Consider the following 19,871-nt stretch of genomic DNA (forward strand, 5'->3'; position numbering starts at 1 on the left):
AGATGAATTATGAGCTGTTTAACTTCATAACACAAGCTCTAAACACACTATTATACATCTTTACAAATAATAATGACTGCATTTGTTTTAATCTACGAAAACATTATCTTGTATTTCCTAATCATTTGATTGCCTGTGGACAAATGTAACTTTTCTGCACGTTCAGCAGGCCGCCCAGTGAAGCAATCAATCGGAATTACTTCCCTGGAAGAATACCAATTACCAACTGAACCACGATATATAATAAGTGCCAGATCTTTCCACTTTAAAAAGGAAATCATTAATCAAGTCTTTAGCACACTGATACCTATCTATTGATTTGCCTTTTCTTTTAAAGTCTTTTAATTTCCAGACAAACAAGCTTCATTCTCCGTAGTTTCATCTACATTTTCAACATGTCAGCTGCTCATCGGGTGTTAGGAATCAGAAAAGATGAAACTTGCCGTAACAAAAGCATCACATCACATCACAACAGCAGCAGTTGGGACGTCCCAGATAGTCCATTTAGTAAACAACAACAAAAACGAGACAGTCAGGAGACTTCAGTATGTCACTGCACGTCACCTCCTGGATGCCATTTCAGCTCCCTGCACAAACCAATCAGAACAAAGTGACACAGCGAGACGCCTGTGGAGTGTGTAAGCAGCAGGTGTGTGTGTGTGTTGTGTGTCGGCCAGGTAATGAAGACATCATGTGGCCGTGCACGGCCAACTGCTCGGAGCTGAGAGGAGACTTACAGAGCGTTTACATTTCAAACGTCTCTGCTTCCTCCCGTCAGCGGCTACATCTCTGTGTAGCTGGAGGAGTTTTATATTTTTTTTCACTGGTAACTTGCTACAAGTACTTTGACATTTGAACAGTTGTATTTTTGTAGTTTTTATTTACTCAACGGATTTCGGTGCATTATTTTTCGTAGCTTTTGCTACGAATGTCGGATGAGAACACGTCAGTTTGTGGTCCGGATGACAGAAGTCACACTGAAAAGAGGAGTCTAACCGGAGCCTGAGTTTAAACTTGTTAAGACTACAGAGGAAAGTAGTCATTGGGAACATCTAGAGACACTTCATAGATGGAGTGTAATATCTGTGAATCAGTAGAAGTCAAAAAGCTACCGTATGTAGCACGGCTATCTGTTTTCTCATCGGTTTAACCGTTCTTACATCTCTTTTTAGTGCTGTTACACACATTATTGAGGACGTGGACAGAATTAAATATTTCCCAGACTTTGCCTGGCAGCCCTGTGTGAACTCTGAATAAAGTCCCACTGTAAGAAGCTAATTATAATATCTAGCAGCGTAGCATTGGGCATCGGTCCAGACAGACTCGGTTGGCTGAGGCCCATTCACTGCATCTATTCACCTAATCCACGTCCTGGGGGGAGGGGTACCCCCCCGTACCCTGTACCCCCGGCAGACACCCAAGGTGCCAAATGAAGCGGTGAGCAGCACTTCTTAAAAATCCACTTTTAAAGTCTGGAGTTCACAAAGGCTGATGGAGGAGAGAAGCTGTGGTTAACAGTCTGTCTCTACATCCTAAAACATGGAGGATTGGACGCTGGATTACGACACCAGTACCAACCCTTAAAGCGATACCAACAGGGCACTTAATTTGTCACACATCATGTTAAACCACCACCGCATTCATCTTTATCAGACGCCACAAGCGTGTACTATACTTTGGAAGGATTTAGTGGCATCTCGGCACGCTGAACTAACATTTCCTTCAAACGCCACACTCGTCTTCACCAAACCACAAACTGTTTGGGTTCTAGCTGAAACAGTAGAGGGCCAATCACACGTCACATTATTTATCTATTAATTTATTAATTTGACAGGGACAGTGCGCAGCTTCTTAAGCGTGGTTTATACTCGCCGTAGTGAAGCCCGGCATGAGGCACGTGCCAGAAAATGACGAAATGGCGTAATCACGTCCGGCAACTGGTGCTTGGTTGTGTGCCTCTAAATATTTGCAACTTAGCGCGTGCGATCAAGTGACCGTCACAAATAGTTCACTGGTAAAGACACTATTTACACGAGTAGGGATTATACAAAGACGGCCAATTCACTAATTCAGAAACACAAGGTTTTAAAAATCTACATTTGAGTAAATACTTTGCAGCCAAACCAAATTGTTCGTTTTTTTTATAATCCATTTAAAACTTGACTTCTTTCTTTACATGTTTCTTGTATAAAGGCAATAAAGTAGTCCATATGAAATATAAGTTTACACATAATTACAATCCCTCCTCATTGTGGAGGTTAGTTTATGGTGTTTTTGCCAGTTACACCTTCAAGTCTATGAGCATATCTATGAGTTACACTCATTAGGGCCCGAGCACCGACGTAGTCGGATCGGAGGACCTATTGTTATTCTAATGTTTTTTATTATTATTATTAGGGCCCGAGCACCGACGTAGTCGGAGCGGAGGACCTATTGTTATTCTAATGTTTTTTATTATTATTATTATCGTACCAGTTTCATCGCAAAAAGGAGGTGTAGCGGTCATTTTACATGGTTCGCCATCATCCATCAAACTGTTGTAACTCAACTGTTCTTTGTCAAAACTGTCCCAAAGTTGACATGCTTGATTACTGTCATGATTTTAGGACATCTGCATGCCAATATTAACTCATAGTCATAGCGCCACCTACTGGCAACCACGGACGTAAGCAGGATTCTATAATTACAGCGGCCCGAACACTGAACTTAATAAAAGGGTTTGTGGACACACCATGAGAAAAAGACTTCTCTGATCTAAATATGTGCAAACTAAGATGCTTGGAGAGCAAAAGTTAGACAACAGTGGTTCTCAAACCATGTCAGTGGGCATTAGTATAAATGATCGGTCCAGAGCTTCTACTCGAGAATCAGAATAAATGTTGCAATGAATGCTTCACACTACAATCTAAAGTTACAGAAGAGCTTAAAATGAAAACAGTGTTAAATTAAAGTGTTCAAGTAAAAGCAAATTACACTACTGTTCTGTTAACTTTCATGTGAGTCCAAATACAATCAGCACGACACTGCACCCAGTAAACTGACAAGTCTGTTATGTTACAAACACTGAAGCGCAATCACGCACATTCATTTTGTTAATGATCTTAACAGGCTTACATTTATGATTGCATCGGAGTAAACTCAAAACATTTGAGGCATAATGCCTGGCAATATGATCTTGCTACGCTGCTGTTCGATGCAGAAATATCATCTAACTTGTGCACGCAGTGTATGATGGTCACAGAAATGCATGACCGCGACAACCAGAGTCCTGCCGGTATCCTCAACGTGCGCGTAGTTGCGAGGGCCCGATCAATGCTGCTTGCAGCTTTAATTATTATTATTATTATTATTATTATTATCGTACCAGTTTCATCGCAAAAAGGAGGTGCTTGGGATACTGGGAATCTTTTGAAATTTGGCACAAAATTCAATCGTGGTGAAAATTCCAGTATTATTGGGGTGTCCAGCTGCGGCATGACATTTTGGCTCGATAGCGCCCCCTACAGAGTAGCCCCAACTTTGGGTTTCACCTAGCTGTATGAAATTTGGTAGGTATGTGGAACGTGATGGGACGTACAAAAAAGTCAAAAGGAGCTATATCCTAAACCAAACAGTAAGTCGGCCATTTTGAATTTTATGACGTTTTTGGACCGTTACAAGGTGCCGTACTTTAACGAACTCCTCCTAGAGATTAAACCCGATTGCCTTCAGATTTGGTCAGTATGCTCTTGAGACCTTGGCAGTGAAACGATACTCAAAGACCAAAAAGTTATCGAACTATGTGTCCGTGGCGTGGCGGCAAAAAAACACCATTCGCCATGAAACAGGAAGTTGTTGTAACTCGGCTGTACATTGCCTAATCTGCTCCAAATTTCTCATATGTCATAACATCCTGACCCTGAACACATGTATATGACAATTTTGAATCATAGTAATAGCGCCACCTAGTGGCAACAGGAAGTCATAGGTTGTGTACTTTGACACCCTACTGCTCACAGATTAATCGGATCCCTCTCAAATTTTGTCACAAAAGCCTTAAGACCTTGATAATGCTTCATTGTGAAAATTGTAGGAAGTTGTCGAAGCATGGCGACGTGGCGGCTCTGCGAATTTCGATCCTTCGCCATGAACGAATAAACTGATGTAACTCGACTCCGCATCATCAGATCTTTACCAGATTTCACATGTTTGATTAAACTCCAGGCCTGAAGACATCTGCAAGCCAATTTTGAATCATAGTCATAGCGCCACCTACTGGCAACAGTAAGTTAAAGTCTTTATACTTTGGCTTGTTTCTCTAAGTTGGAAAATCAGATCAACATCAAATTTGTTCCACACAAATGTAAGAAGTTCATAATGCCAGTTCTCTAAGCTTTTGATGTTTCGTCGAACGCCGTTGCCGTGGTAACGCAGTCTTCGCCGTGAAAAACGATGGTCATTTGGAGAGGTTAAAAAAGCTCGAAACACAAGCAAACTTGACACACAGATCACAAGGCCAAAATGTAGTTCTATAATATGATTTTAATCAATCAGAGTGTTAAATCGGCTCAATAGCGCCCCCTACAAAATTTCGACGAAGCAGCCCTCGCAGTACGTTTCACATAGATTAACAAAATTTGGTAGGCACATGTATCACATGTGGACTTTAATAAAAGTCTCTTGGGGCCATGCCCTAAACCCAACCGGAAGTCAGCCATTTTGAAATTTGTATGAATTTCTAGTGTCGTTTTAGACATTTCCAGGGGCTCTACTTTAACGAACTCCTCCTAGGGAATTAATCAGATCGACTTCAAATTTGGTCAGTACAATCTAAAGATCCTTGTGATGAAAAGTTACTCAAAGGTTGTTGTTTCGTGAAAGGCCGTTGCCGTGGCGACGCATTCTTCGCCACGAAAAACAAAAGTGTTTTTGAGGGGCTAAAAATGCTCAAAACGTAACCAAACTTGTCAAACACATTTAAAATCCTGAATGTAGTTATCTAATGTCATTTTAATGCTTCAGAGCGGCAAGTTGGCTCGATAGCGCCCCCTACAATTTTTTGACGATGCAGCCCTCGCAGTACGTTTCACCTAGCTGTATAAAATTTGGTAAGCAGATGTATCACATGTAGACTTAACAAAAAGTCTTAGGGGTTCATGCTCTAAACCCAACCGGAAGTCAGCCATTTTGAATTTTGTATGAATTTCTCCTGTTTTTTTCCATTTCCATGTGCTGTACTACGAACTCCTCCTAGAGAATTAATCCGATCAACTTAGAATTTGGTCAGAACAATCTAAAGACCGTAGCGATTAAAAGTTACTAAAAGCTTGAGGTTTCATCAAACAACATGGACTTGGTGTAGCAGCCATTTTACATGGTTCGCCATCATCCACCAAGCTGTTGTAACTCAACCTTACTTTGACAAAACTGTCCCAAACTTGACATGCTTGATTACCGTCATGATTTTAGGACTTTTGCATGCCAATATTAACTCATAGTCATAGCACCACCTACTGGCAACCACAGAAGTAAGCAGGATTCTTTAATTACAGCAGCCCAAACACTGAATTTATTTAAAGGGTTCGTGTGCACACCATGAGAAAAAGACTTATCTGATCTAAATATGTGCAAACTAAGATGCTTGGAGAGCAAAAGTTAGACAACAGTGGTTCTCAAACCATGTCAGTGTGCATTAGTATAAATGATCTGTCCAGAGCTTCTACATGAGAATCATGTTAAATGTTATAATGAATGCTTCACACTACAATCTAAAGTTACAGAAGAGCTTAAAATGAAAACAGTGTTAAATTAAAGTGTTCAAGTAAAAGCAAATTACACTACTGTTCTGTTAACTTTCATGTGAGTCCAAATACAATCAGCAGGACACTGCACCCAGTAAACTGACAAGTCTGTTATGTTACAAACACTGAAGCGCATTCACGCACATTCATTTTCTTAATGATCTTAACAGGCTTACATTTATGATTGCATCGGAGTAAACTCAAAACATTTGAGGCATAATGCCTGGCAACATGATGTTGCTACGCTGCTGGTCGACGCAGAAATATCATCTAACTCGTGCACGCAGTGTATGATGGTCACAGAAATGCATGACCACGTACATCAGAGTCCTGCCGGTATCCTCGACGTGCGTGTAGTTGCGAGGGCCCGATCAATGCTGTTTTTTTAATTTCCAGGCGCTCTACTTTAACGAACTCCTCCCAGGGAATTAATCAGATCAACTTAGAATTTGGTCAGAACAATCTAAAGACCTTTGTGATTAAAAGTTACTCAAAGCTTGTTGTTTCGTGAAATGCCGTTGCCGTGGGGATGCATTCCTCGCCATGAAAAACAAAGGTGTTTTTGAGGGCCTAAAAATACTCAAAACAAAATCAAACTTGTCACACACATTTAAAATCCTGAATGTAGTTATCTGATGTGATTTTAATGCTTCAGAGTGGCAACTCGGCTCGATAGCGCCCCCTACAATATTTCCACAATGCAGCCCTCGCAGTACGTTTCACCTAGATGTATGAAATTAAGTAAGCAGGTGTATCACATGTAGACTTCAAAAAAAGTCTTAGGGGTCCATGCTCTAAACCCAACCGGAAGTCAGCCAATTTTAATTTTGTATGAATTTCTTGTGGTTTTATTTCCTTTTCCAGGTGCTGCACTACGAACTCCTCCTAGGGAAATAATCCGATCAGCTTAGAATTTGGTCAGAACAACCTAAAGACCTTAACGATTAAAAGTTACTAAAAGCTTGATGTTTCATCGGATAACATGGACTTGGTGTCGCGGCAATTTTACATGATTCGCCATCATCCATCAAGCTTTTGTAACTCAACCTTACTTTGTCAAAACTGACCCAAACTTGACATGCTTGATTGCTGTCGTGATTTTAGGACTTCTGCAAGCCAATATTAACTCATAGTCATAGCGCCGCCTACTGGCAACCACGGACGTAAACAGAATTCTATAATAACAGCGGCCCAAACAGGGTTTGTGGGCACACCATGAGAAAAAGACTTCTCTGATCTAAATATGTGCAAACTAAAATGCTTGGAGAACAAAAGTTGATCAACAGTGTTTTTCAAACCATGTCAGTGGGCATTAGTATAAATGATCTGTCTAGAGCTTCTACATGAGAATCAGGTTAAATGTTACAATGAATGCTTCACACTACAATCTAAAGTTACAGAAGAGCTTAAAATGAAAACAGTGTCAAATTAAAGTGTTCAAGTAAAAACAAATGACACTGCTGTTCTGTTAACTTTCATGTAAGTCCAAATACAATCAGTAGGACACTGCAGGGAGTTGAACTCCATCCCAGTAACCTGACAGTCTGTTATGTTACAAATACTGAAGCACATTCACACGTTCATTTTCTTAATGATCTTAAAAGGCTTACATTTATGATTGTATCGGAGGTACACTCAAAACATTTGAGGCTTAAGACCTGGCAACATGGTCTTGCTATGCTGCTGGTCGACGCAGGAAATATCATCTAACTTGTGCATGCAGTGTATGATGGTCACAGAAATGCATTGCCGCATCAACCAGAGTCCTGCCAGTACCCTCGACGTGTGTGACGTTGCGAGGGCCCGATCAATGCTGCTTGCAGCTTTAATTATCTTTTTGATTCCTCACAGTTCATTTTGTTGGTACGCCTTCTGGCGATTCATAAAATAATGCAGCGAATAACACAGAGAGTACAAAAGGCTCCGTTCATGCTCGGAGTATAAACAAAAGCTTTAGATGTACCTGAGGTAGCTAATAGCTAATTTACATCTGTGGTCTCTGGGTGGAAAACAGAGAATATCATCTCTGTTAAAAGAACACTGTGGTGTGAAAAGACAAAGTACAAGGCAGTGAATATTCACTATACGATAACATTAAGGCAGCACAAAAGAAAGTTTGTTGTGTGTTAATGTGATTGGGTTGATTTTAGCCATGACTTTATCTTGAAAGCTGCCAGAAAAAAACATCCAGAGAGTCCATTTCTTCTAGATTTGGATGCAGAATAAGATAGAATCGAGTACAGACCCAGCCATAAATTCTAAAACATCAGTTCTCCCAAAACAGGAGTGTTGATATTGAACATTTTGCAACGGTTTGGCATCAAAATACAGAACTAATACAGCAGCTTCCCTGTGCTGTATGGATTGTGAGTGTTGCAAAAAACAAACCCTTTAAACTTCCCAGTTTAGTTTTTCTGTTTGAAACCGGTGTGATGGGAGAGGTTTTTAAGCATTCCCTCGCGGGTTGTGAACCCCCGCTGAGCTATGTAACCCTGACAAAACCCGTCTGGATCGACACAAAATCCCTCAACTGTCAAGCTAAAAACCAAAGCAAAAAAGTTGCTTTATTCACCAACAGTGCTGCTCCTTATTATAAGAGGAAATTTAGCATAATGTGTCAAATGCAGCATCCAGGAAACGTACAAGACAAAGATGAGTTTTCACGTTGCCAGAAACAACCTCAGCAGCTTTAGTGCATCAAAAGGTTGCACCCCAAAAAATATCGCTCAGCTGACTCAACTTCCTGTCTCCAATCAACCAATGTGACCTATCGAAGCTTTCTATTTTCTATTTAAATGATCTCTTTAACCAGACTTATGGGAACTTTAGTGATAAATTATACACACTTTATCTTTAGCTAATCCACTCATAATAAATCAGAAGGCTTTTACCTTTCTAACTGATTTTCCACAGATTCAAATAATTGACTGTATGATGCATTCAAATTCTACCAGTGGAAGGAAGCATTTCATTGCTTCTTTAAAGTGCAACTATTTAAGGCAACGTCCACACTAAAAAACAGCATATTTTGCTCCACATTTAGTGTTGGGTTCAGAACATTTCCTTTGACTCAAATCAAGTGTTTCCCGTTTATTATTTCTTGTCAAACCACTGCGACCCACTTCAGAGTAGACCTCATCTATAAATCGTAAGAACAGCAAGTTTGTGCGTCAATGAAGACTTTTTTCTGCCATTTCAGAGAGACACACGTTTGATAAATCACAACTTTGTTCTTTACGTGTGTTATTGAAAACATATCGCATGTTAAATGAAAACCAAATGAATGCATTTAGGTTGACCAGTGAAACAAACAGAATGTACGCTGGTCTTTCATATTAGATTCAATGTTATAAGTAGAGATTCTGTTCAATGATTTGCAACCCTACTAAAACGTCTTCAGTCTTTGTGAATCACTTCCTCCCAGACGTTGGCTCTAAAACACTATTTTATTTTGAGAACTTTGAGAACCAAACACTTTATTTTAAAATCTGACCGTCGTACTGCTGAAGAACACAGTGAGATGTGGACACACTATTCAGTTCCACATATATGTTGTTGTTTGTTATTAGTTATTTAGTTCCACACATTATTTATTTGTCTGTCTGTCAACTGAATGAGGAGAGAAACAAAGAGATGACGGTCTTTCTGTTGTTCAGAGTTCCGGTATGGAGATCACATGGTTTCACATGTAAAGAGTATTTTCAGGTTTAGCTTTGTGTGGATGTAATAATCTGAGCCACCAGGACAGACCCAAACACAGAGCCTGATCCCCCCCGGGTGTCAGAACCCAAACCCACCATGAAAAACACAAAGAAAGAGGAGCTTTTATGTCCTTGGCTGAAGAGATAAAAGCTCAAACCTCCGGCGGCTTTAGGGAGTGGTGATGTGGCTCCAGGTCTCCAGTGAGATCAGATGGAGCAGCAGGAGGCTCTTTGTCCACTAATGCTTTTCATCAGTGCTGCTCTGACTCCGACCTCATCACGCTCACAGCTCACGTACCGATTCACAGCACATCAAGCCAGAGAGAGACAGGAGCAGCCGGATCACCTCCACCTGCACAGGTGACCTCAGAGCTTTACTGTTCTCAGCTTTCATTTTTCCTTTACACCTAAAGCCTTTACACACAGAGGCCGTTGTTTTGTTTTTGTGTGTGCAAATAATTCACAAGTCAACATGTACTTCTTTACGAGTACTTTGACATGAAACACGAATATTAAGAGGTTGATTCTTCTGAGATTTCACACCCTGAATTAAGGCATCAACTAGAGGTGTTGATCCGTACGAACCCTCGTGGTTCAGCACCATGTGAACTGCAGATTAATTACACAGTTTAACCATTATAATGTGAAATAAAGTGTTTCTGATGATCTTCATCGGCCAATATTCAGTAAAACATGTGATCAGGACATCATTGATGTGTTTCTAGTCTCTGATCTCTGATAATGTTACATTGTAAACAACCAATGTTGTGTTTAAACCAACAGGAGAAGAGCTAGTAACGTTAGCAGCACCGCTAACGGCTAACCAACGAAGGTTCACTTCAGTTACATTATGATGCCTTCAGGCTCTGCTCAGTGAAAATTAATTCTGGCTGAAGGTAAATTATAACATTATCATGATGTGTTCACATGTAATCTGTAAAATGTAGTTTTGATGATAAACTTGAATAAATCCAGTAAATTGAAGGAGATGTTTTCACATGAATATAAAATAGATATTAGAGATGAATTATGAGTTGTTTAACTTCCTAACACGAGCTCTAAGAACATTATTATACATCATTCAACCTTGGCAAAGGCAGCACAGACCAGATCCACTCCTTCTGTTCTTACCTTTCACAATAAAAGCCCTAGACATACACACACTGTAACTGGGACTCGAGGACACTGACAATCAATGAGCACATCTTATTATATTGGACGTAGAGGATTTCTGCCTCAAGTAGATGATTTGTCGAGGTATTCAATTTGCTGGATGAAATTAAAACAGGAATTCCAATATTTTATGTTGCATATTAACAGTTTCTGGACCGAATTTTCAGAAGAAAAAAAAATACTTTACTGTCAAATATGTCAACTTTACATCTGTAGCCCAAACAACAAATACCACTATTGATAATTGTATTTAAAAACTATTTCTCATACACACTCAACATTCTCAAGCTCTGTTACTAAACATCCACTTAACTCGGTTATGAAAGAGCATGATTTGTCCTGAGAGGAACATTCTCTCTGTGACAGAGACACTGTTTGAACACATTTTTAGAATCTCTGCGCTTCAATTTCTTCTTACTAATCGACCGGCATTTTCCCCCATCTGCATAGAGTTCATATCGGCCGGTATATACGTTAGCTTTCTCATTATTGTCCTGCAATACAAGATTTTATTCTCATCCCAACATTAATCAAGAGATAATAGAAACTCTGATGCATTCCCCCCTTTTTAAATCAGTAAATAATTGACATTGCCGAGAAATGAAGGTTTAAAATGTGAAAAGAAGAACAATAAGTTCTGGTTTCTTTATGCATGTTCAGGGAGGATTAGCATGGTAGCGTATGGAAGGCCAAACATCGGTGCGTCAGTCTAACCCTGAAAAGCGTTCTCAATACTGAAGACTTTGTGAGACTCAACATGCTGTCCTTCACCTGGAGGAGCTGAGCTGAATGCTGCCACAGCACAGACGCTTGTGTGAGTATTTCAAATTCCTGGAGAATTTTTGCCCGGCAAAAAAGAGCTCTGCTTCTCTGAGGGTCTCTCTCGCAACATTCATCCTCCTGGAGGCCAGCGGCACTTAAAAGAGATGTGAGGGAGATCTTGAGAGAGAGAGAGGCGGCTGGTTTAACACCAGATGTACCGACTCAAAACCACGATGGGGTTAAAAAGAAAGCATTGTTCTATTCATATCACAATCAGGGATGTGTAAAACTGCAGTTGTGATGTTTTCCTGCCCGCAGATACTCAGCAGGCGTTCAAATCTGAACAACCAATGTGTTTATTAGGAATAGGTACCGGTACTCGATACCTTTTAAGGTTTAAGACCGAAATAACACAGAACCAAGTAGTATTGAAACTTCTCACAGACTGTATGTAAGAAGTGGACGTAGTCATCGTGACGTCATCCGTTGGTTTGTGGACTGATGCTTTGAAGCCTTGAGTTCGGCGATTTTCCCGTCGTCATTTTGTATTATAGCAACCAGTGAACAGGAAGTGACCATATCTGGACTGAGGAGGAGTGATGCCGTATACGTCTCTGAAAGAGACCTGTCAATCACTGTGTAGCCCCGCCCCTAAATCATACCCTGCTTTATGGTCTGTTTGACTTTAAATGGACCATAATTTACTAAATGAACATCATGCTGTATTGAAGACTTGAAACTAGAGATTGAGACCATAAACTCATGTTTACAATGTTTACTGAGGTAATAAATCAAGAGAGAAGTAGAGTCATTTTCTCATAGACTTCTATACAACCAGAGGAGTCACCCCCTGATGGACATTAGAGAGAATGCAGCTTTAAGACATGAAGCATTGACTTCACTCAGCAGAACCAGAGGTTGCCGCCTGCGACTCCTGCAATCAATCTTTTTGTTAACATTTGTATGGTTTTGCTGGCAGCCGATCACCGCAAGCATTCTTTGATTTAATGCGACGTGTGATTGGCTCGTAACCTTAACAGCTACGACCCATGCAGCCGATAGCGTTTACTGGTATTGGCTTTGTACCTTTTTTTAAACGACACCCTATATATCCTAGTGTTTGCGATTAAATAGTTTACTAGAGCATATGATTTATCTGGCCTCTTACTTTTGCTCCTAAAGTGCACCATTTAACTTTAACATGTAGCCTCCTGTATTATTTTTATATCTCAATATATAATCGCAGACAACAAACAATATTGCAATGTCAATACTTAAATATGCGCAGCCACAACTGGACTTGATCCAGCCCTCGACTGACTTACTCAACTCACTAAACTGATCAGACAGCAGTGTACTTTAATAAGAAATGTCATAGTTTAATACTATACTTATAAGACTAAAGGGTGAGTCAGCACACAGCGAGTAAAGAAGATATAACCTGAGCAGCTGAACAGACTAATACGTGTTCATTTATTATTAACAGAGCATTAGGAAAGTAGAAACTGATTCATCTGTTGCCAACTGCTGACTCTTAAAGCTCCACTCATCTATATGTATGTATTACAAATCCATCAATGTGAAAATGTGTAATGTGGAAGAGGTTTGCTCGTAATGACTTACGTCACAGAGGATTATCACCGACTCTGCACTTCCTATCAGCTCTACGAGCATTTTCTGCATCTTCAGCTCCCTGTCCTTGTCTTTACACTTTGCAATGTTTCTTGTTTTTGGTTCAGTCTCACAGCTCTCAACGTGTTTCCAGCTCTGATAGACTCACTGTGCACAGACAGACTTAGTTAGAGACCAGATAGTGAAACATAGTGGAGCTTTTAGCAGCTTAAGAGACAGAGATTTCCCTCAGGACGTGGTGGAGACCAAAACAGAGCTAAAAGAGTCACAACTTCATCAGTGTAGACAACACAAAGACCCCAAATGAACGATCAAGTTGCTCTTAGTCTGCTGGTTGTGTAAATAAACCCTTTTAACTTAATAAGGAGATAATATGTCACCTTTGTGGAAACAAAGTGGCTAAAACAAACAGAACGTAGAGAATACATCCACAGGATCGCCCAATTTAAGTTAGTTTCTTAGTATTAAAAGCATATTAATCTCTGTGCAGGTTGTTAACGTTGGTACTGGCATTATTACAGACCTGATTAAGTGGATCAGGTATGTGCGACCTCCTTAAATGAAGTTTCTTCATTAATGTCGGTATAGGATTCAGTGTTTATGCTAATGGACCACAAACTACTGCCACAGTAGTAAACTTAGCCTCATTTTTCTTTGCATAAAATGTGTTTCTAAGGGTGTCGCTGAGTGTGCAGAGTACACATTTGGGAGTAAAGAGCACTGGTATTAGAGATATATATATATATATATATATATATATATATATATATATATATATATAGATATAGATATTTATATATATATATATATATATATATATATATATATATAGATATAGATATTTATAGACGATAAATAAAAGGTTGGTGCATCAACAAAACTGTAGATCCAATGTATTAATTAATTCAGGAAAAATCCTTTAAACCAACTGATTTGCAGAAACATCATAATAGAGTTTTCTGTTGTTAGTCGAATAGCTCTGTGACCCCTCGGATGTGAGCTGATGGCCTGATGATGGAAGTCCACGAGGGGCTTGTTTTTTTTTTGGTGCGCCAGTCCTGGTGCTGGCCAGAAAAAAACAGCCGAATGGCAGCTTCCACAATTCAAACATCCAGAGTGCTGCAGGCCTTTTCTGTTTTTCAGAGCACATCAAACAGCTCAGGAGAAGAGTCGTCCTCGGGGGGACTCTCAAGAGGAAGAAAAAACAGAAAGAAAAACCACACCGTGTCCCCGGATGATGGAGGTATTTATTTCAAACAGGGCAAAGTCACAGAGATGGCTGGTGCAGATCCGATTGCTGAAACCAGGCTCTTAGTCTCTGAGGTTTACGGGGCTCAGACTCGTTGGGCGGGTGGAGGTGAAACGAGAGACCACGGCAGCAGCGACGTCTGCTCGGGTTTCACCGGTTCACCTCGACAGACCCGCTCAGTGACACCGAGGAGATGCAGTTAAGTAGCCGGTTTGGACGAGTAAACAATGTGCCGACGTAGATATCGCTAAATATTAATATCAATCCATAATTAATGTGGGTGCAATGTTGTGTGGCGTTGACGTTGTGCAGTTGTTCGGTCAACTACCAATGATGTTGATAGAAGATGGATAACACATGCCAGAGTTCCTCTATATGTACAGTATGTGTTGGCTCACTCTGCCAAATAGACATTAAGACATCTTAGTCTGATTCATGTGGAGAGATTTAGTAACGCACAACGGTCTGAATCCTGTTTCTAAATCTTGAGATTATCATAATCAAAGATGAAACAAAAACTGCTTCAGTCATATTCTTCCTTCGGTTCTGGCGAGCAAAGCCAATGCTTCATGTGTTAAAGCTGCATTCTCTCTCTAGTGTCCATCAGGGGGCGACTCATCTGGTTGTATAGAAGTCTATGAGAAAATGACAAGTCTTCTTCAATACAGCATGATGTTTATTTAGTAAATTATGGTCCATTTAGAGTCAAATATACCATAAAGCATGGTATGCTTTAGGGTGGGGCTACACGGTGATTGACAGGTCTGTAAAAGACTGTAAATCTACAATGATAATTTGTTTTCCTTGCCTGTTCTTGTAAAGCCTGTATTGTCATTGAACAGATGTGGAGCATCCTTCTGATTGTACCTTCCCATGAGCTCAATCTCTTTCTCAATGTGTTCTCTGAGGCTCTCCGTGCTGAAAAGACTTTTCTAAGACTCAGAATAAACGTTTTTTCCATCATGAAAATTGAAGAGTGGCAAGAAGGAATATCAAAACACCCCCGAGACATTCACTTACAGTAGATGGCCACGAATACGCTGAGAGGGCGAATCGGAAGCACTTGCAGAGCCACAAGTGGTCCACGGCAGCTAAAACTACATCTGTTTACCAGCTCCTGCATCTCAGTTTAATGTGTTAGCATGCTAACGTTTGCTAATTAGCGCTAGACACAAAGTGCAACTGAGGCTGATGGGAATGTCATAACTTTTGCAGAGAATTTTGCAAGATTACAATTCATATTGAGGACCATGACAGTCAGTAGTGTGAAGGCAACAAATGGTTGTTTTCATTGTCAGTTATTGTCATTAAATGTTGATATTGAAGGTGACGAATGTATGTTTTACAATCGCAGACAACAAAGACCAAAAATATTCAAATTTGAGAAGCTGGAACCAGGTATTCTATTTTCACAAAAAAAAAAAAAAAAAGACTCAAATTGCCAATAATAATGCAAACAAGCATCTCTGCAGCTCTGGTTTAATACTACATTTCTTGGCAGTAAATTGTACAGTTATTGATATATTTCAAATGTGTGGTGGCGCGAAAAGGAAAAGTCAAAAGAATTGATTTAACCTCGGGAGAACATGAGTAGGGATACAACAAATGGTTATTTTCATTCATTAAGAAATCGGTTAATCTCTTCTCTGTAAAGGATTCAAATGTCGTGTTTGTGCGATCAACAATCTTAAATCCGAAGATTGTTTTACGACTGGTGGAAGACAAAGAAAAACACAAAATATTCACATTTGAGCGGCTGGAACCAGAGAATCTGGGCTGTTATTTCCTTGTCTCAAACCGATTAATCATCGATCTAAATTACCAATGACAATATTTTTGTTAATTGAATAATCGACCAATTGCTGCAGCTCTGGTTAAGTACCATATTTTGAGTCGGTCCATTTCACAGATGTTGAGATACATCAATACTAAACAAAATGCCAGTGCACCAGAAGAAAAGCCAGAAGGATTTATCCTCTGGGGAACATGAATGTCTGAACAAACCTTTGAGCGGTTAATCAAGTAAAAGAATAACAAGTTACCTTGGCCAAAACCAACGCCATAAAACTGTTTTTTGGGCTAATAGAGTCAAGAAATGGAGTGTATTCCTTTATCATCAGATATTATTTATCATTATGTTTTCTATATTGATTGATAAACTAAGAGGTTGGCAAAGAGAAGCATGCAGGCAAAAATCGGACCCACATCTAACAAAGTTGGCCTGTTTTCAGAGCAATTAAAAACCTATTTTCTAAATCTAAAGTTACAACAATGAAGCTGACTGTAACTCTTCATTGAGAAATGTCCCTTTATCTAAATCTAATAGCCTAATCAATACTGCAGAGACTGTGCCTCGCTGCATACCGCATGCCAGATATAAATCACATTACGATGATGAAAATGAGGTTTTCCTTGTCCTCCCGTCATCTGTTTCAACCCTCTCACAGCTGGCGAACATCTGCCGTCCTGCGACTTGAAGTAATTAATCAAATATCAAAATAACCGTTGAGTCATTTCCTGTCTTAATAGATTCATCAAGTATTAGATTCAGCAGCACGAGACGGATCTTAATTACCATCAACTGCTCTGGACGTCACATAGTGAAATGTTTAATATTTCCCCGTTGTCAATCAACAATATCAATGGCAGGATATTTGTTTTATTCCTCAACTCATTAGAGCTGAAAACCCCCAAAACATCAAATCCCTCGACATCAACAGTCAAGGCTTTCTTTAGATTCAAAGCATCAAAAAGCAATGCAGCAGAACAGAATAACAGATGGTTAATACGGTAACGTTCCCAAACCACGTCTTGTGCCAACAAGCAATAACTATATATGATAATTCATCATCTGTCAATGGAACCACATCGTGACAAAATCATATCAAGATGTCGTGATACACAATTATGTCATAAAAACATCCAGAAATGTCCAAATACACTTATTTTTTCATGTTGAATTAATAGGAAACGTGTCTGAATTGACGCACAAAACAATTATAATTTATCATTTGTTGAAATGATGCAACCATAAAAGACAAAGTATGTCCAGGTTTAAACATTTCACTCTTATATCTGGAACTTGCAGAAACACAACACACAGCATTTTTCTCTAAATTGGAAAACAAAAAGTAATAAATTATACACAACAGGAAAATTCTCAGTGGTGTCGACCAGCTATACTGATCCATCGATTAAACCACTAGGTTGAAGCTTAAACGGACTTTTAGCCTGAACACACTGGTGTCTTTGCTGAGGATTAACTGTTAGGAAACATGTTTGTATTCCTTACACACAACTCTAATTGAAACTAAAATGTCACACACACACACACACACACACACACACACACACACACACTGGATTCTCATTAACCAGATCCAGCTTCTTCCTCGTCAACGCTTTTAGCAGGAGGCCGTGTTCAAACACCAGGCTCCGGTTACTGTTTCTATTTACATTCCTCCGGGCTCAGAGGGGCCACCTGCTCTGGGTCTTCTGGCTCTGATCTACCGAGACCTGCACCCACCGGTGAGTGTTTATCAGGTTAAAACCAGGCCGGCGACCCTCTGGTTAGAGAGGAAGATGTGGAAGCGTCTGAAAACCTGCATTCTCACTAGTGTCCATCAGGGGGCGACTCCTCTGGTTGTATAGAAGTCTATGAGAAAATGACTCTACTTCTCTCTTGATTTATTACCTCAGTAAACATGAGTTTATGGTCTCAATCTCTAGTTTCAAGTCTTCTTCAATACAGCATGATGTTCATTTAGTAAATTATGGTCAATTTAGAGTCAAATAGACCATAAAGCAGGGTATGCTTTAGCGCAGGGCTACACGGTGATTGACAGGTCTCTACTAGACACGTATATGGCGTCTCTACGTCACTCCTCCACAGTCCAGATATGGTCACTTCCTGTTCACTGGTTCCAAAACCAAGATAATCACCGAAATCGAGGCTTCAAAACATCCACAAACCAACGACTGACGTCACGATGACTACGTCCACTTCTTATATATATAATTTAAATATATGTATGCAGAATTAGGACGAATTGAAGCCATCCTTTAGCTGCTGTGATTTACTTCAATCACACTGAAATTTAAGCTTTTAAATTAAAAGTAACTGATATTTACATAAATATCTTTATGATTATCTTCTCATAGACTTCTATGGTGTAAATTTACCCTAAAAAACAACATCCGACTGTATTGATATGTATTAATATTAAGTTATTATGTCAATAATATAATAATATAACCCTGGAGGGTTTCAGGCTGTAAAGTGTTGATTACGTTAATAAATAATAAGTAATAAATCATTCAGTGCGCAGGTGCATCAGCACGAGGGGTCTACCTGTACAACAGGTGCACGTAAATACTTTAATTTTTAATATTTATTTTAACTTATTATTTTATTGTACCTGTGACAAAAGCCTTCGTCTGAAGGGTAAAATAATGTGTCGTCTTTTTTTTTTTTGCAGTAAAGTATGTCGCCCGTTCATCCCCCCCCCCCCCCCCCCCCCCCCTCTCTTCCTTCCACGCCGAAAAACTGTCACCAAAAGCGGACACTTAACCTACCTTCACCCGGACAGTCCGCTCACCACCTGGAGGAAAATAAAGAGGAGGAAGCTCGTGCGATCCAAAAAAACCTCCCAAAAAAGAAAATATATAATGTGCAATTGTATTGGTTGGTTGTTCTTGTGTCCTGTCACAGAAGAATAAAGTCCAGTTCTGGTGTCAGTTTGTATTCCGGGTCTCTGGAAAGCCGGCGGCGGACGCGGCAACAACAACGGCGGCAAACGGTCTCCGGCCAGCCTGCTGTCAGCGCTCGGAGAGGTTGCGGCTGCACATGCGCCCACCAACCGCTACTGCGAAACAAAGATCGTCTAATGACGAGATGAAGCACGTGGAGAGCTTTTTAGAGACAAACCGACGTAAGGTCATAGCCTCAGTTATATCTTTGACAGTATTTTATTACATTTTATAAATAATGTAATATATACCGATGGCATACTCAAATTGCTTTGTTTATTTAGAGGGTAGGCTGTTACTGTTTTAGCCTTTAATTAAATTAATGAATTACATTTAATTAAAATGAATTAATACTAAATAAATAAAAAGGTTAACATTTTAAGCATTCTTGTTAGATAATAAATAAATAAATATATTTTTGTATTAATTCATTTTAATTTAATTAAGTTTATGCATTTATTTAAAAGCTAAATAGAGCATTTTTAAGTAAAATAAGTTAGTAACAGTCTATCCACTAAATAAACAAAAGCAATTTGAGAAAATTGTGGGAAAAAAAACATCAAAAGAGCTCAAGTTGATACGTTAAAATGACTTGTTTTATTCCACCGCTCAACACTCAAATACAAGTTTATCACAAAATATTCTGAAAAAAATTAGGGCGATCAATTAATTATCGAAATAGATCTCATTGATCCACTAATTGATTGCTCTACAAATAATAGTTTAACTTATTCCGAACATAAAAGCCATACAGGCCTCACTATTTTGCTGACGAACATTAATGTCCTTCTATTCATCATATATTGAGGTTTTCATTGGCTCTGG

General features: G+C 39.5%; 1 protein-coding gene across 3 annotated transcripts in view; it reads right to left on the reverse strand.

The window, feature by feature from the left end:
- Positions 1-19,100, reverse strand: part of LOC137866715 (spermatid perinuclear RNA-binding protein-like) — a 93,013-nt gene extending 73,913 nt beyond the window's left edge. For all 3 annotated transcript variants that reach the window (XM_068702783.1, XM_068702785.1, XM_068702784.1), the window contains exon 1: positions 18,873-19,100. The gene's annotated coding sequence lies outside the window, so the exon portion shown is untranslated. The remainder of the gene's footprint in view (positions 1-18,872) is intronic.
- Positions 19,101-19,871: the final 771 nt, after the last annotated feature.

Source organism: Cebidichthys violaceus, unplaced genomic scaffold (assembly GCF_023349555.1).
Source record: "Cebidichthys violaceus isolate CVI_PGR_0920_01 unplaced genomic scaffold, fCebVio1.0.p SCAF_89, whole genome shotgun sequence".
Classification (NCBI taxonomy): domain Eukaryota; kingdom Metazoa; phylum Chordata; class Actinopteri; order Perciformes; family Stichaeidae; genus Cebidichthys; species Cebidichthys violaceus.